This window comes from Lissotriton vulgaris, chromosome 2_1 (genome assembly GCF_964263255.1).
Source record: "Lissotriton vulgaris chromosome 2_1, aLisVul1.2, whole genome shotgun sequence".
NCBI classification, from domain to species: Eukaryota; Metazoa; Chordata; class Amphibia; order Caudata; family Salamandridae; genus Lissotriton; species Lissotriton vulgaris.
Genome location: NC_141687.1, coordinates 395,386,106 through 395,400,469, shown reverse-complemented (window position 1 = coordinate 395,400,469; position 14,364 = coordinate 395,386,106). Strand labels below are relative to the sequence as shown.

Sequence of the window (14,364 nt, the reverse complement as noted above, 5' to 3'; positions counted from 1 at the left end):
TATGAGCCTATGTCAAAAGTAAAGTTGCTTTTTAAAGCACGCTGTACAAAGATGCTACTAATACGTGCGTATATAAATATATTGTTTTTGTCTGTTTAAAATGCGCACAAAAGGCTTATAAAATAAAGAAGAAAAACGCGTATATTTTAATGTTGTATGTTATAATAACCCCTTCACCGCAGGGCTAATTCCCCCGCGGCGCTGGGGGGAGGTGGGGCGCGTGCAGTACAGCGGTGCTTGTGACGAGCTCGGCTCGTCATGCTTCACGGTGGCGCTGTGCTCATGACGAGCTGGGCTCGTCATGACCACACCTGTTTTTCAGAACGCTCAGCACAGCGGGGAAATTAGCCCCGCGTGTGAGCGCCGCGCGTGTCATGGCGAGCTCAGCTCGTCATGAGCACAGCACAACCGTGCCTTATGACGAGCGGAACTTATCATGAGCACGGAAGGTGTTAAGCAACAAACTTTTTTGTGAGGTTTTTCATGAGAGATAACACCTGGAGGAATCCTGCATGATCCGGGAACATACGTCTCCTGCGAGTCTGGTGATGAATATATTTGAGCAGTAGCGGGGAGTGGTCTGATATGCCCCTAGGACGTATAGTGACTTCCTCAATTCCTTGCAATCCATCTGCGGACATCAGAAAATAATCAATGCGAGTGAGACAATTATGGACCCCGGAGTAGAAAGTATATTGTGTCTTGTCAGGATGCATGTGTCTCCAACTATCTGTAAGTCCCAGGGCATCTACCAGACCAAGAAGATGTCGCCCACCCTGTGCCTCTGATCTAATGGGTAGCCTGTCTATTGTGGCATTGAGTGTATCATTAAAGTCGCCCCCTACCAAAAGTGTTGCAGCAGGCAGTGTCAGTAAGAATGTTGTAAGGGCAGAGTGAGCCTGTGTGTGTAGGGTAGGTGGGATGTAAACAGAGACAAAAGACAAAAAAAACAATTGCCCTTCCCATTGACACGTCAATGCCGCGAAGCGGCCTTGATCGTCGACTGGTGTTTGCTGTATCACCATTGGGAAGTTCTTTCTCATGAGTATCCCCGTGCCTCTAGAGCCTGAGGAAAATTGGGCATGCGCTACCATTTTATAACCCCATCTATCCATAGCTTTGACAGCAGAGCCCATTAGGTGCGTTTCTTGTAGTAGAACCACCGCAGGGCCACAGCGCTTTAAATATTGCAGCACCAGACCTCTCTTCACTTTGTCTCCTAACCCTCGGACATTCCAGGTCATTATAGTCAATGCTGTCTGAGGAGTCTTAAGCTCCTGCGAAATGCGCCCAGCCATTAAAGATGGTAAAATGTGTCAAGTCTTTGAAGGTACACTTGCCCCGCATAGCTCCACCAATGAAACAGTTTGTTGCCCCAAGAAAATTGTATTTAACCAAGTCAAAAAATTCAAACAGTACAGTTACTCCCCAACCCCGACACCCACCCCCCCTCCCTGCCTCCCTGCCTCGAAAGCCTAGAACTGCCCACCACCCCAACTTAGCAGAGTGCTTCTTCCCACCCATAACTAAGATACTTGCTTGTCGGGGTAATGAAGTCTGCGAGGCGTCAGCCCTTCTCAGTCTCCAAGGCTTGCCTCAGTCAAAGGTCTCAAGTCGGTTCAACCATTAGAGTTCCTATGCCCGTTGAATGGGAGTGGAACCTCCGGTATCTCTGCTCGGTCTATTCCTCCTCCAGTGGTGTTATCCGGTCTGACCCCCGGCTCCCGGAATCCTGCCTCTCTGGGTCCTGTTCTCCATCTCTGCGATGGCGAGATCCATTCCTTCGATCAGCGTGACCCACAGGACGCCATCCCTCCAGCCAGTCATGTGCCGCTTCTGGCGTTTCAAAGAACCACGTCCGGCCCTCGGCCACCACTCTGAGTTTCGCAGGGAAGAGCATCAAATAGGGTAGCTCCCGACCTCGGAGCAATTTTTTAACGTCGAAAAGACTTCACCTCCGCCGGGACACAGCTGCAGTATAATCAGGGAAGAAATTGACAGTAGAATTTAGTATTCGGACGGGAGGCGAGACCCTTGCCGCCTGTAAAATTGCGTCTCTATCTCTGAAGTTGAAGAGCCTGGCTAATACTGGTCCTGGTACCCTGTGGGCTCGTTCCACTGAAAAGAAATGAGACAGTCCCTTGGGTTGGAGTCTTGTTTTAATGAGCTCTTCCACATACAAATCCATTGCTTGGGCGCCTTCAGTTTCTGGAATACCAATAATTCTTACGTTGTTCCGTCGTGAACGCCCCTCCTGGTCATCATCCTTTTCAGCAAGCGCCTTGTTCTCCTTCTCGAGTCGTGCAACCGCCGTCTGGAGTTCGGAAGTATCCGTAACTAGGGATTGTGCAACTATCTCTACTTCCTTCACTCTATCCGCCATTTTATGGAGGTCTGCCCGCAGCAGGGAGACGTCCGTAGGGATTGTTCCCACAGTGGCCTGGACGTTCGCGAGAGCTTTCATTATGTCCTCAAGTGTGACTTTCTTTTTTTTTATATATATATTTTTTATTAAAACAAGATTATCGTTCCACAAAATCATAAATTAATCCAATTCACAAAAAATACATTAAAAATCACACAATCACATAAGCATGAATAATGAGAGACAGAAAACAAGTGCAAACTGTTAATCACATCATGTTTGAGTTTTTCCACATTGAATTCATTTCTTTCATTTGTTCAAATGACCATTAACCATATAATCTATTGGGCATGAACATATTCACTTGGGTACAACAATGTGTATAAATACACAGGCGTCAACGCGTTTCGGTGGTATCCCCTTGATAGCAACCACCTTCTTCAAGACACAAAGTGATAATAGTCTCTCTTGTATTAAAACACGATTAAAAACCTAAAAGAAATAAAGCATAAAAATAGGCATTAACTACCCATTAATGACAATCTTTTCAATCTTTCTTAATAAACACAATACATTTAATTAAAATGATTCTACCATTACCATTAATGACTAAAAATGACTGTATATAATTGTCCATAGGGTCCAGTTGAAAACAAGCATGCACACTCACATCATCCATGGGCCTACCGGTCCCCTCTACCACCCCCCTGAATTATATGTTACTTATAAACCCAACATCATACCCACCTCATTGATTTTAGAGGTAGGTAATAATGGTTTCCTTAATGTTCAATACGTGGGGCTCCACTATGACGTGACAATCTATACTGAGATAGAGAAGTATAAAGTGAACTCAAGCCAAAATATATTTTTTATTTTTTTTTATTTTTTAAAACCTTTATTGACAAACATGGTTATACAGTAGCAAGCATTTAGCCACTCCGAGTCGGCTTTCACCATTGTCAGTAAGTATATCGGATGAGTCAATTACACAGCACTTCAGCCGACAACCCGGGGGTCCGGCGGTAATTAAACAAACATGTCGTAGCCATATATTTAATCGCAGGAGAAATAGGACTTTTTCTTTTATGTTTTTAGAAAACCAAACCAACCAATAAACAGGAAAAAATAAATAACTGTTGAGGCAAGACAAGAAGCTTATATACAAGTGATCCTTCGGGAGAGGGAGTACCGCATCCAAGGATATTACACGGCAACAATTGAAGCTAAAAAGCTATAGGGAAAGCAAGGAGGGAGGGGGAAAGGGGGAAGAGAGCAAGCAAGCAGTATATGAACGAAAATCAAGACCAGAAGGAACATCTAGCTAAGGGGAGTGCAACACCTCCGGTGGAGTCACAAAGGGGGGAGTACAGATCTCAAGTGTGACTTTCTTGGGACCCTCTCCGTCCGGCGCCTTATGCTGGGACAGGCGTCCTTCCGTCGCTGGATGCGAGCTTTTGTCGTATGCAAATTTATCAAGTTTAAGATGCTCGGCCTGATTTCGCGGACCCCTGCCCGTCATAACTTATTAGATTGATGAGATAGCCGGGGGTAGAATCCTTCACAATGTCACTCACTTGGCTGCTATTGGTTCTTCCGTTAGGTAACAGCTCCTCTGCCCCACAAAGTCGCCTTTGCGGAAATCACACCCGTGGGTACTGGAGTCGAGGTGTTCAGGGGTCAGTGGGGGGTGCAGGAACACACAGCGCTTCACGAATCCAGCCTCTGGCACACCCCAGAGACGGGGGATCAAGTTACACTGTGTATCCAGTCAAAGTAGGAGCAATCACATCTGTAGGCGATGTTTTCCTCACTATGTCATGGGGATCAGACACCAGCTGGCATCTCTATGGACTTACAACTAAGCTACCTCCACAGCGTCCGCTCTGAATCAGGCAGTGTCCAATACCCCTTGAGTTGTGCACACACACAGGTTTCAGGGGGGATAGGGCGGAGCTGCACGAGGCCCTTCCTCAGCTTTAGAGCAGCAAAGTAGGTCCGCTAATCTCGATGGCCAACCACCCAGAGTCGTGGAAAGGGGAGGCAGCACAGGCACACCAGGGATATCGGTCACGCAGCAGCTCGGAGCACCTTCAGGCGTTTAGTGGCAGAGTGCGCGGCGATTTCAAACTGGCACCTGAGTCAGCCGCACGCACCCGCCGGCACCGTTGGCCATAGGCCTCCAGGCCGTAAATAGCACCTAAAGTACAGGTTCTGCATGGGGAAAAGCGCCAGCAGTGGCAATGATGAGGTGCTAGTGAAAGGCGCGCACAGCGTCATAAATTTGCAACCCTCGGACAGGAGCCGCGCTGTTCACCTTGCTGCTTCTGCTCCGGACCTGAGCACCGCCGTCACTTCAGTCCTCGGTCTGTCCGCCACTCATAGGCCGCCTCCCCTCAGACGGTGATATGAGCCGACAGCAGCATCGGATTTTAACCGGAGTCCCTCCGATTATTACCGCTTGAGTTCAGACATCCGCACAAGCCTTTGGAGCGCTGAATGTGTCGGATAAGTAGTCGGTTTACTGCAAAAGGCTAAATCGACCCTGGAGCTCAGAGAAAAAGTCGGCCATCCTGGTCGGCCGTCAGCCACGCCCCAAGCAACAAACTTAAGGCATATTTAAAAGGCAACAGAAGATTGCACTAATAAATGTGTTGCAGTGAGTAAGGTTGCAAAAACTTAATTGACAAGATGCCACTAATTGCGTGTAAAAAATTCGACAATATGCATTAGAAGTTATACATGCCTACATTGTCTACCACCATATGTAAGCATAACGCAAAGGGTAAGTTAAATCTAAAAGGAGCACACGTGTATTTTAATGTTTTATGGCGAAACTATATTTACATGAAATGCCACTAATAACGTGTTAAGCAGAAGGCTTGGCAAGGTAACTTTATATGCAAGCTGTTAATAATACTGTGTAAACCACAAGACCTAATAGAGAAACTTTATTTACAAGCTGACACATATGACGTGATAGGCAGAAGGCCTAGTAGAAAGAACTTTATTTACAGATGGCACTAACAAGTGTGTGGAAGCAAGGAACAATATGCATTTGAAGTTATACGTGCCTACATTTGACAGTCACGCCAACAGTCAAAGAAGCCTTTGCAGATTTACCTGAGGACTCCATTCAGCGTTAATCCAAAGCCAAGGTGTTTTCTTTTTTGCTGTTTTATGTGTTGCTTATGGTCATATATTTTCTAATGAAGAGGTTGTACTTAAAGGAATGAGTTTGAAGTATGTGGTGTGAGTTTAATGAAGTTTAGGAAAATAAGAGCAGTTGAGCATAGAAACACGTCAACATTTGCCAAGTAAAAGACACTAGCATGTTATGCTGCATTGCAAGGTTAGCTGTGTGTGTGTGTGCGTGTCTATATGTGTGTAGCTATGTGTGTGTAGCTTTCTGTGTGTGTGCCTCTCTGTGTGTGTCTCTGTGTGTGTGTATATGTATGTAGCTTTATGTGTGTATGCGGCGTTGTTTGCGTGTGTGGCTCTGTGTGTGTCTGTGGCTCTATGCGTGCAGAGCATTAAGGGTAAGATGGTACCAAAGGCGCTCTCTTGCTGTGTAGCAATTTGTATTATTTGTTGTTAGATGTAGACATTTTGGAAGGAACTGCAGCCTGACGTGCAGCAATACAACCGCAGACATGTGCTGCCTCCGCAAAAGAAATCTGTAATATTTTGTACACTGCTTAATAAGACGTTATGTTAACATAGTTTGGCATCCTTTCTTTTGTAGTTAAATATGTGCAGCAATTTAAATCGCTGTTTCCTCTTCTCAAGTGCTTAAAATAGGAATTGCATATTTGTATGCAGACCTCCAGTATAGCAAGTATAAGTAAGCATAACGCCTTAGTATCTAGCAGTAAAAAAGGTGCGCACGCTTCTTGATGGTAACGCCCTGTAGAGAGATGCACTTGCGTAAAAAGCCTCAGGCCCTTTAAACTGTAGTGTACTTGTCTGTATTTGTGCATCCACACTTATTGGTAGGTTTGTATATTATTTGTAGTTTTTACAAAATCATGTTTCTTTTTTCAGGATGTGATTGGTAAATTGTACACAGACTATTTGGTAAGCTACTTGAGTAAGTTAGACAAGCTTTTGCAAATATGCTTCAGGTCCCCGTCCAGCCGTGGTCCAAACCAAAGCAATTTATTTTCTACTGTTTTATTTGTTGCTCTTAGTCATATATTTGAAAATGAAGTTTTACATCAAAAAGTGTGTTTAAGTGCATAGTGTGAGTATGATGAAGTTTAGGAAAATAAGCAGTTGAACATAGAAACACGTTAACATATGCCAAGTAAAGGAGATTAGCCGGTTAGGCTGCACAGTAAGATTAGCTGCGTGTGTGTGCCTGCATGTGTGTATCTGCATGTGTGTGTGTGTGTGTATGTCTGTGTGTATGTTAGTGTCAGTATGAGAGACAGCATTGTATATAGGAAAGACAGCAGAGTGTGAGAAACAGCAGTGTTTGTGAAATTGAGTAGTGTGCGTGAGGGAGACAGCAGTGTAAGAGACAACAATGAGTGTTTTCTGGATAGAGCATAGTTGTAAAAGAGACAGCAGTGCGATAGCATTTACATAACACACCTAAATACATGCACATTGCATCACAATGTGTTATCAAACTAAGCTAACTTTTTTTAATGGAAAGCATATAAAGTAAGCCATGTAAAAATATGGCGGCACTTTTAAGCTTACTTAACTTGTAACTTAAATTACTAAACAAAGAAGAAGAAGTGTTCTAAATGGCGTCAGCAACAGAATACTTCTTTTTGCAGCTTGCAAATGTTAAGCAATTAAGCATGAGCAAGAAAAAAAAGCGTGATGATGGGCGCTAGGCTAACTCAATTGCTGTTTCTGAGGTGCTAACAGGAAGGGAACAAATTAATAATGTGGCACCAGTTGTACGCGTGCACATTGTCTGCCTCTAGTTTGTCTGCATCTCAATTAAGGCAGCAACAAATTATTGAAAGCGCACACTGAGAAGAAAAGCAGCCTTTGTATGCATCTGAAAGCTCATTTTAAAAAGTAAAGCAGCGTTTTATTGCATGTCCACAACTAATAGGCATTACTAACGCTACAAATAAGATGCATAAAAATGTCATTATTGCAAAAACCCATACGCATCTGACTGTTGTTAGTACACCGAGCAATGTAGCAAAAACAATATCTAAAAGATGTAGTAATACACACACACATATATATACTGTTCTGGCAAAGTTGTAAACACTTGCAGAAATCACAATAGTTAAAGTTGTATGGGGCCACATTGTTAACAACCATATTTATCCTGTACAAAATAAAAAAGGACAACCTGTATATTATAATATTTAATACTGCACAAACTAGCAAAAACTATAAACTGCTAATAACATGCCTATAAAAGCTGGAAGCATGTCAAACTTGCATTAATGATATGCGTTCACATTTGGCGATCACAGCTTATCTTTTTAAAAGCATGTGAGAGGAGGGTTGACGACAAAGACCACGTGTGTTAATGCGGCATGCCAAAGAGAAGGAGTGTTAACTGGGCATTTAAGGCGTGCACATGGCTCGTACTGCAACCTTAGCTAATGCAACCGTACACATTCACGGCGCATGCCTTAAAAAACGCGCGTTCACAGGTCATGTCTTTAATGTCTTCAAAAGCGGCATTAAAGATGTGCACATGGCCAGTACTGCAACCTCAGGAGCTAGGCGTTGATATGCATATTAACATTTGTTCGACTGTTCGCAACAAGTCCAAAAGAAGCAAAAGGCTTGTGCACATGCCTATAGTTTGTCTTGCAACATTACAAAACACTGGCAGACGAGTGCATAGTTCATGTTTTAAAGTTGTACGCACCCACATTGTCTACGATCATATTTAAGCATTACGCAAAAGCTGTATAAAATAAAGAAGGAAAACTCGTATATTTTAATGTTTTATGCCGCATTAAGCAAGAGAGCAAAGCCATATTTAAAAGGCAACAGAAGATTGCACTAATAAACTTTAAAGTTTTACTGCACTGAGCAAGGTAGCAAAAACTTTATTGACAAGATGCCACTAATATGCGTATAGAGAATAAAACAGTACGCATATGAAGTTATGCGTGCCCACATTGTCTACTACCATATGTAAGCATAACGTGAAAGACAAGTAAAATAAAAAAAGGAGCACCCATGTGTTTTAATGTTTTATGATGTACTAGTGTTAGCAAAACTATCTTACAATAAATGTACAAAATGCCACTAATAACGTGCTAAGCAGAAGGCTTATCAAGGCAACTTTATTTACAAGATGCCATTAATGACGTGCAAAACACAAGGCCTACTACAAAAAACATAATTGACGAAAAGCCATATATAACGTGCGAAGCAGAACTCCTAATAAAGAAAACTTTATTTACAAAATGGTACTAACAAGTGTGTGGAAGCAAGAAACAATATGCATTTGAAGTCATACGTGTCTACATTTAAAAGGCACTTCACTAAGTTAAGCATACTTTTGAAAATATGCGGAAAGCCTCTATCTAGCCTATTTACACTGCAATCGTGTGCTGTACAATGAACTTTTTTTAATTGATAGCGTACAAAGTAAGCAATGCAAAAACATGGCGCCACTTTTAATCGTACTTATTTTAAACGTGCAACCTAAAGTGCTGAACAAAGAAGTGTTATAAGATGGCACCAGCAACAGAAACACTTCTTTTGTAGCTTTCAAAAGCTAAGCAAATAATCATGAGCACAGAAGAAAAACTATGATAACATGGCGCTAGGCTAACTCATTTAATGTTTATGAGGTGCTAACTGGAAGGAACAAATTGGAAATGTGGCGCCAGTTGTATGCGCCTACATCGTCTGCCTCTAGTTTGTCTGCATTTTAACAAATCCCCAAAAGCGCATACTGAAAAAAAAAGCAGCACTTTTATGCATATGAAAGCGCATACTAAAAAGTAAAGCATCGTTTTAGTGCATGCGCCACAACTAAAACGCATCGATAAGTATTATTGCAAAAGCACACAAAAACTAAATATGGACACAAAAAAAAACACTGACTGTGTGCATATTGTTATGTTTTATACCACACCAGTAGTAGTACAAAAATATAAGCTGCCACTATCACGCATATAGAAGAAGGAGCTATGTTAACTGTGCATTACTAATACGCCTGCACATAGCTTGTCCTGCAACCTATGCCGCTGTACCTAATTGTAAGCGCCTACATTGTCTGCCCGTACGTTGTTAGTTTGCTCTTTAACTTTCAGCCATATGAAATAAAGAAAGACTACGCGTACATTTTAATGTTTTATACTGCACTAGTAATAGCAAAAAAGCTATACTCTGCTAATAACGCATATACAAGCAATAAGCGTGTTAACACTGCAGTACTAATTTGCGTGCACATTAGGCGTTCCTAGCTTATGTTTTTAAAACAGCGTGACAGTGTATACGACAAACAGAACACACGTAGAATGTTAATGCAGCATCAAAGGCGTGCAGATAAGCAGTACAGCAAATTAACAAAGACCACTCGTATATTGTAATGTTTTATACTGCACTAGTAATAGCAAATAAACTGCGTGCACATTAAGCGCTCCCAGAAAATGTTTTTATTAAAAGCGCGTGAGAAAAGTACAAGTTCACGGCATGTTAACGCGGCACGCTAAAGTAGAAGAGTGTTAACGCAGCATTAAAACAGGCACACATAACCCGTACTGCAACATCAGCTAATGCCGCCGCCGTAGAAGTTCACGGCTGGACACGTTCACAGCCCATGTCGCCAAAAGCCCGCATTCACAGCTCATGTCTCCAAAAGCGCACGTTCACAGCTCATGTCTCCACTGTCTTTACAAGCTTGTGCACCTCTACTGTCCCGCATCGCTAAGCAAGTCGGCAACAATATATCTCGCTAACGCGTGCAGCGCATGGAGGTGCATCGCTAGGCGAGACCTAAAATGACACATTTTATTGACCACCGTCATCCATCCTGCAATCATGTTCATAGTATTCCACACCTCAGCAACTCTTTCATCGAACTCACATAATGGGAGGAGACTTGAACTCAGTTATGAACTCCTAATGGATACTCAGGGCTACATCTCATAGGGCAACATTGCTTTCTAAATGGGTGCGGCAAAATGATTATAGGCATTGTACGCTATATAAATCACTTGGGAGTGAGGGGATATACTTATTGCTCTAGCACCCACCATTTTAATTTCAGAACAGACTATTGCTTCAACCCAGTGGTGGAGCTTCAGGAGTTCTGAATTCAGGAATGCTCACCAGATGTCTCAGATAATTTGGGGATAGCCGTAACCCTCGCCCAACATAAACAAAGGTTTTTTGGCATCTTAACGTCTGTTGGACAAAACTTTGGGGAGTTCCTCAGAAAATAAGTAAAGGCCTATTTTGCATTAAATCAGTGTTCCATATCCGGCACAGACATATAGTATGGGGAGCATGTAAGGCTGTTATCAGGGGGTAAGGTTATCTCCTTTTTTACTGGAAAAACAGCAGAACTCAAATAAGGGTCTCTTCTTTGGAACACATCACTACATTAGAGAAAAAATGTACACTGACTCATATTGAGGATATCTTATTCCAACTGTAAAAAGCCAGATTATCCCTGTAGCAACAACCAAACCTGCTTGGGTGGCATCCCAACACAGTTTACAAGGCAGGCAATAAAGACATCCAATTCCTATACAAATTGTAAAATTGAGACACTTCTCCATATTGGAAGAAAGAGGTGTGGTCATTTGTCACTACAAGAAAGGCAGCAGGTTCCACTGCTCTCATCGGCGGATATGGTGATTCTTGTGGGCGAAACTGCAGAGATTCTATGTTGACCTCAATAGGGATACGAGGCAGTCTTAATTATGGTTATAAATGGAAATCTTCTTGGGTTTATCCAGAATATAAGCTCCATGGCAGAAGTTATGGCCATGGTATTTTGATAGTTATAGCTGAGATTTACAGGTCTTAAACTAAGTGTGAGCTTCATATGGAACATCTCTCTTTGGCTTATAAACCGATGATGAACTGCATAGCATGAAGGTATTTGATGATACTCTTTAAGCCCTGGACGTGGAGAAGAAAGAAAAATACATGCAGTTCCACGACAAGACCTTGTATATTCGTGCCACCAGTGGCACGTTCTTTAGCCCTTCTGACAACGGTCATCACATTACATACAACATCAAGGAACTCTGTATTATTACTGAAGACCATCAAAAGGAGGAAGCCTGCAATATTAAACGTCTATAGGGAAAACCTCTGTGACAAAACAGTAACTAGCCTACTCTACTCTTAATTCGTGAATGGACAAGCTTTGCCAAGGACCGGGAGAGAAAAGTTTCACAAACTACTGAGGGCGGCTATGCTTTGAGGTTCAGTAATCAAAGTAGGCCCATTTTGAGCTAACTATAGCAAGAAAGTGGGTGGAAAAAGAAACATTAAGAATGCTAGCACCTCACCAGAAAAGCCCTCAACTCCAACAAGGCGATTATTTGTGTCATAGATCTACAAGATCTGTGTTTCTACATGTCAGATGTCTAGAAACAGCAAGAATAACTGAAATTATTGGTGAACAAGCAACTAATGGCCAAGTTTGGGTCTGCACAGGAATTTCAAGCCAAGACCTTCTCGAGTACAGAAAATTGATTATTTTGTAGTAGTCATAGACACAAATATAATGTCCTTTAGGCTCTTGTTTGCCTTGACTCCTTATGTTATTGCGTTTTGACCCCTAGAGTAGAGTCGTCTCCTCAGGAAAGCTGTTGGTATGGTGAATTTTTAGTTGTACATGCATTCATTTGAATGTAAATCTGCCTTATCTCCCCTTCTGTTCAATCTCTATATGCAGCCTCTTCTGGTCTCCCTCCGTCACTCTTCTGTTACCACTTTTAATTATGCAGATGACCTGCAACTTATCTTTCCTATTGACTCTTCCCCTCTCTCCCGCTCTAATTTCCAATCCACCATGCTTTCCATCTATGAGTGGATGAACTTCAGTCAGCTGAAGCTCAACCCCAGTAAGACAGAGCTGGTCCTGATCGGTGGACTCCCTCATCCCTGGACTGCCAACTTCTGGCCTCCTGCCCTCGGCCCTTCCCCTTGCCCAGTTGACTCCGTGAAGAGCTTAGGCGTTGTTATCTCCAGTGATCTCTCGATGCGGCCGCACATCAATGCTGTCACCTCGGCCTGCTTCTTTCATCTCCGCAGGATCGGGAAGATCCGAAGGTACCTGTCTCCAGAGGCCCTCATACTTGTCATCCTGGCCCTGGTTACCTCACGTTTAGACTATGCCAACTGTCTATACGTGGGGATTCCAGCCTACCACCTCCAACGCCTTCAACTGGTGCAAAATCAGGCTGCTAGATTAATCTTCCAGCAACCAAAACACCAACATGTCTCCCCACTGTTAAAAACCTTGCACTGGCTCCCGGTTGCGCAACGATGCATTTTCAAACTTGGTTGCACCGTTTTCAAATCTCTTTTCTCTTCTGCCCCTGCTTTTATCTCTTCCTGTCTCCACTCTTACATCCCTTCCCGACACCTCAGATCCTCCGCCCACAATCTGTTGGTCGTTCCAAGGTTTCGACGTAAGAAGCACGGTGGTGCTAGCTTCTCCTTTCTTGCCCCACTCACTTGGAATTCCCTCCCCCTCTCTACTCGGCTCACTCCTGATTATCCCACTTTCCGCAAATCTTTAAAAACTCATCTGTTCTAAGCATGAGCGAATTTTGCGGATCTCGCGTTCGCGAATTTTGCGGATTTGCGGATTCGCAATCCGCAAAATCCGCGAATTCCCGCGAATTTGCGGATTTTTTTTTTTTTGTGTTTGCCCGTGTTTCTGCCAGTTCGCGAGGGTTTTGTACACTTTCGCAAATTGCGAACTTACCTGTCGGGTCGCAAGTTTCGCGAACTTGTTGTTTCTACGTGTCCAGCCTGTTTGGGACACTCTTCTTCATCACTGCCACTCTCTGTCACCACTGCCACTCTCTGACTACTCATGCCACCCTCTGGCCCACCCATGCCACCCTCTGTTTCATCACCACACCCTCTGGTTGTCCAGTGTACATTATTTTCGGCAAAGCAAAGCACACCTTCCCTGCCTCAAGTGACCTGAATTAATTTGGGGCTGATTCATGTGTCACAGAATATTTTTTTAGCTGGCACCTGCTTCCTTAGTGCGCCCTGATTAGTGATCTTTTGCACTTGCTAAGTGCTTTCATTGTTGCAAAATTAGTTACAACACCTGCCCTGCCCCAACTGACAATAATGAATTAGGGGCTGATTAATGGATTTTAACTTCCAGCCTGGCTCCTGCTTGTCTCCCTTAGCTGTAATTCAGGACCTTTGTGGCATATGTGTAACTATTCTGAGGTTCAGAGCAGGGTCACATACTAGTTTCAACTGGCAACTGAACTCTGGAGGGGCCCCTCAGGAAGCACTCCAGGAAATGGCTACTAATGATGAGCCTGAACTTTTGAACCTGGTAAGTAGTTACTTTCAGTTTTGCTAAGATCGTATTTCTGCAATTTTGCACTTATTCGCGGGGCGCGAACTCACGCGAACAGTGCGAGCAGTGCGAGCAAAATCCGCTGCTCGCGGATTTGCGGATTTTGCGGGAAATTCGCAAATCTCGCGGATTGCGGATTTCCCGAAAATCCGCAAAATCCGCGAGCGGAACGGATTTTCCGCCCACGCCTAATCTGTTCCACCTTGCTCACGGTTAGCTGTTCACATTCCCCGTGCCTTCTCCCACTGTCTTCGAGCGCCAAGAAACCAATTGGTGTATGAGCGCGGTACCAAAACTTTTGTAACATAACATAACATAACAGATGTTGGGGGAAAACCTCAGGTAATATAGAGGCATTGTGTTCAGACTAAATATGGTAGATGTTGGCAGTCGTAATGTTCTAATGGGACCACAAGTTCCACACTAAACATACATGCAAAGTTACCACCCTGTTCCCCTAGCTTCACAGAGGTTTATTAAG

At 43.4% G+C, this 14,364-nt stretch overlaps 1 protein-coding gene across 1 annotated transcript in view; it reads left to right on the top strand.

The window, feature by feature from the left end:
• Positions 1-14,364, top strand: part of ALS2 (alsin Rho guanine nucleotide exchange factor ALS2) — a 1,343,724-nt gene that overhangs the window by 791,344 nt on the left and 538,016 nt on the right. The gene's annotated exons all lie outside the window — the stretch shown is intronic.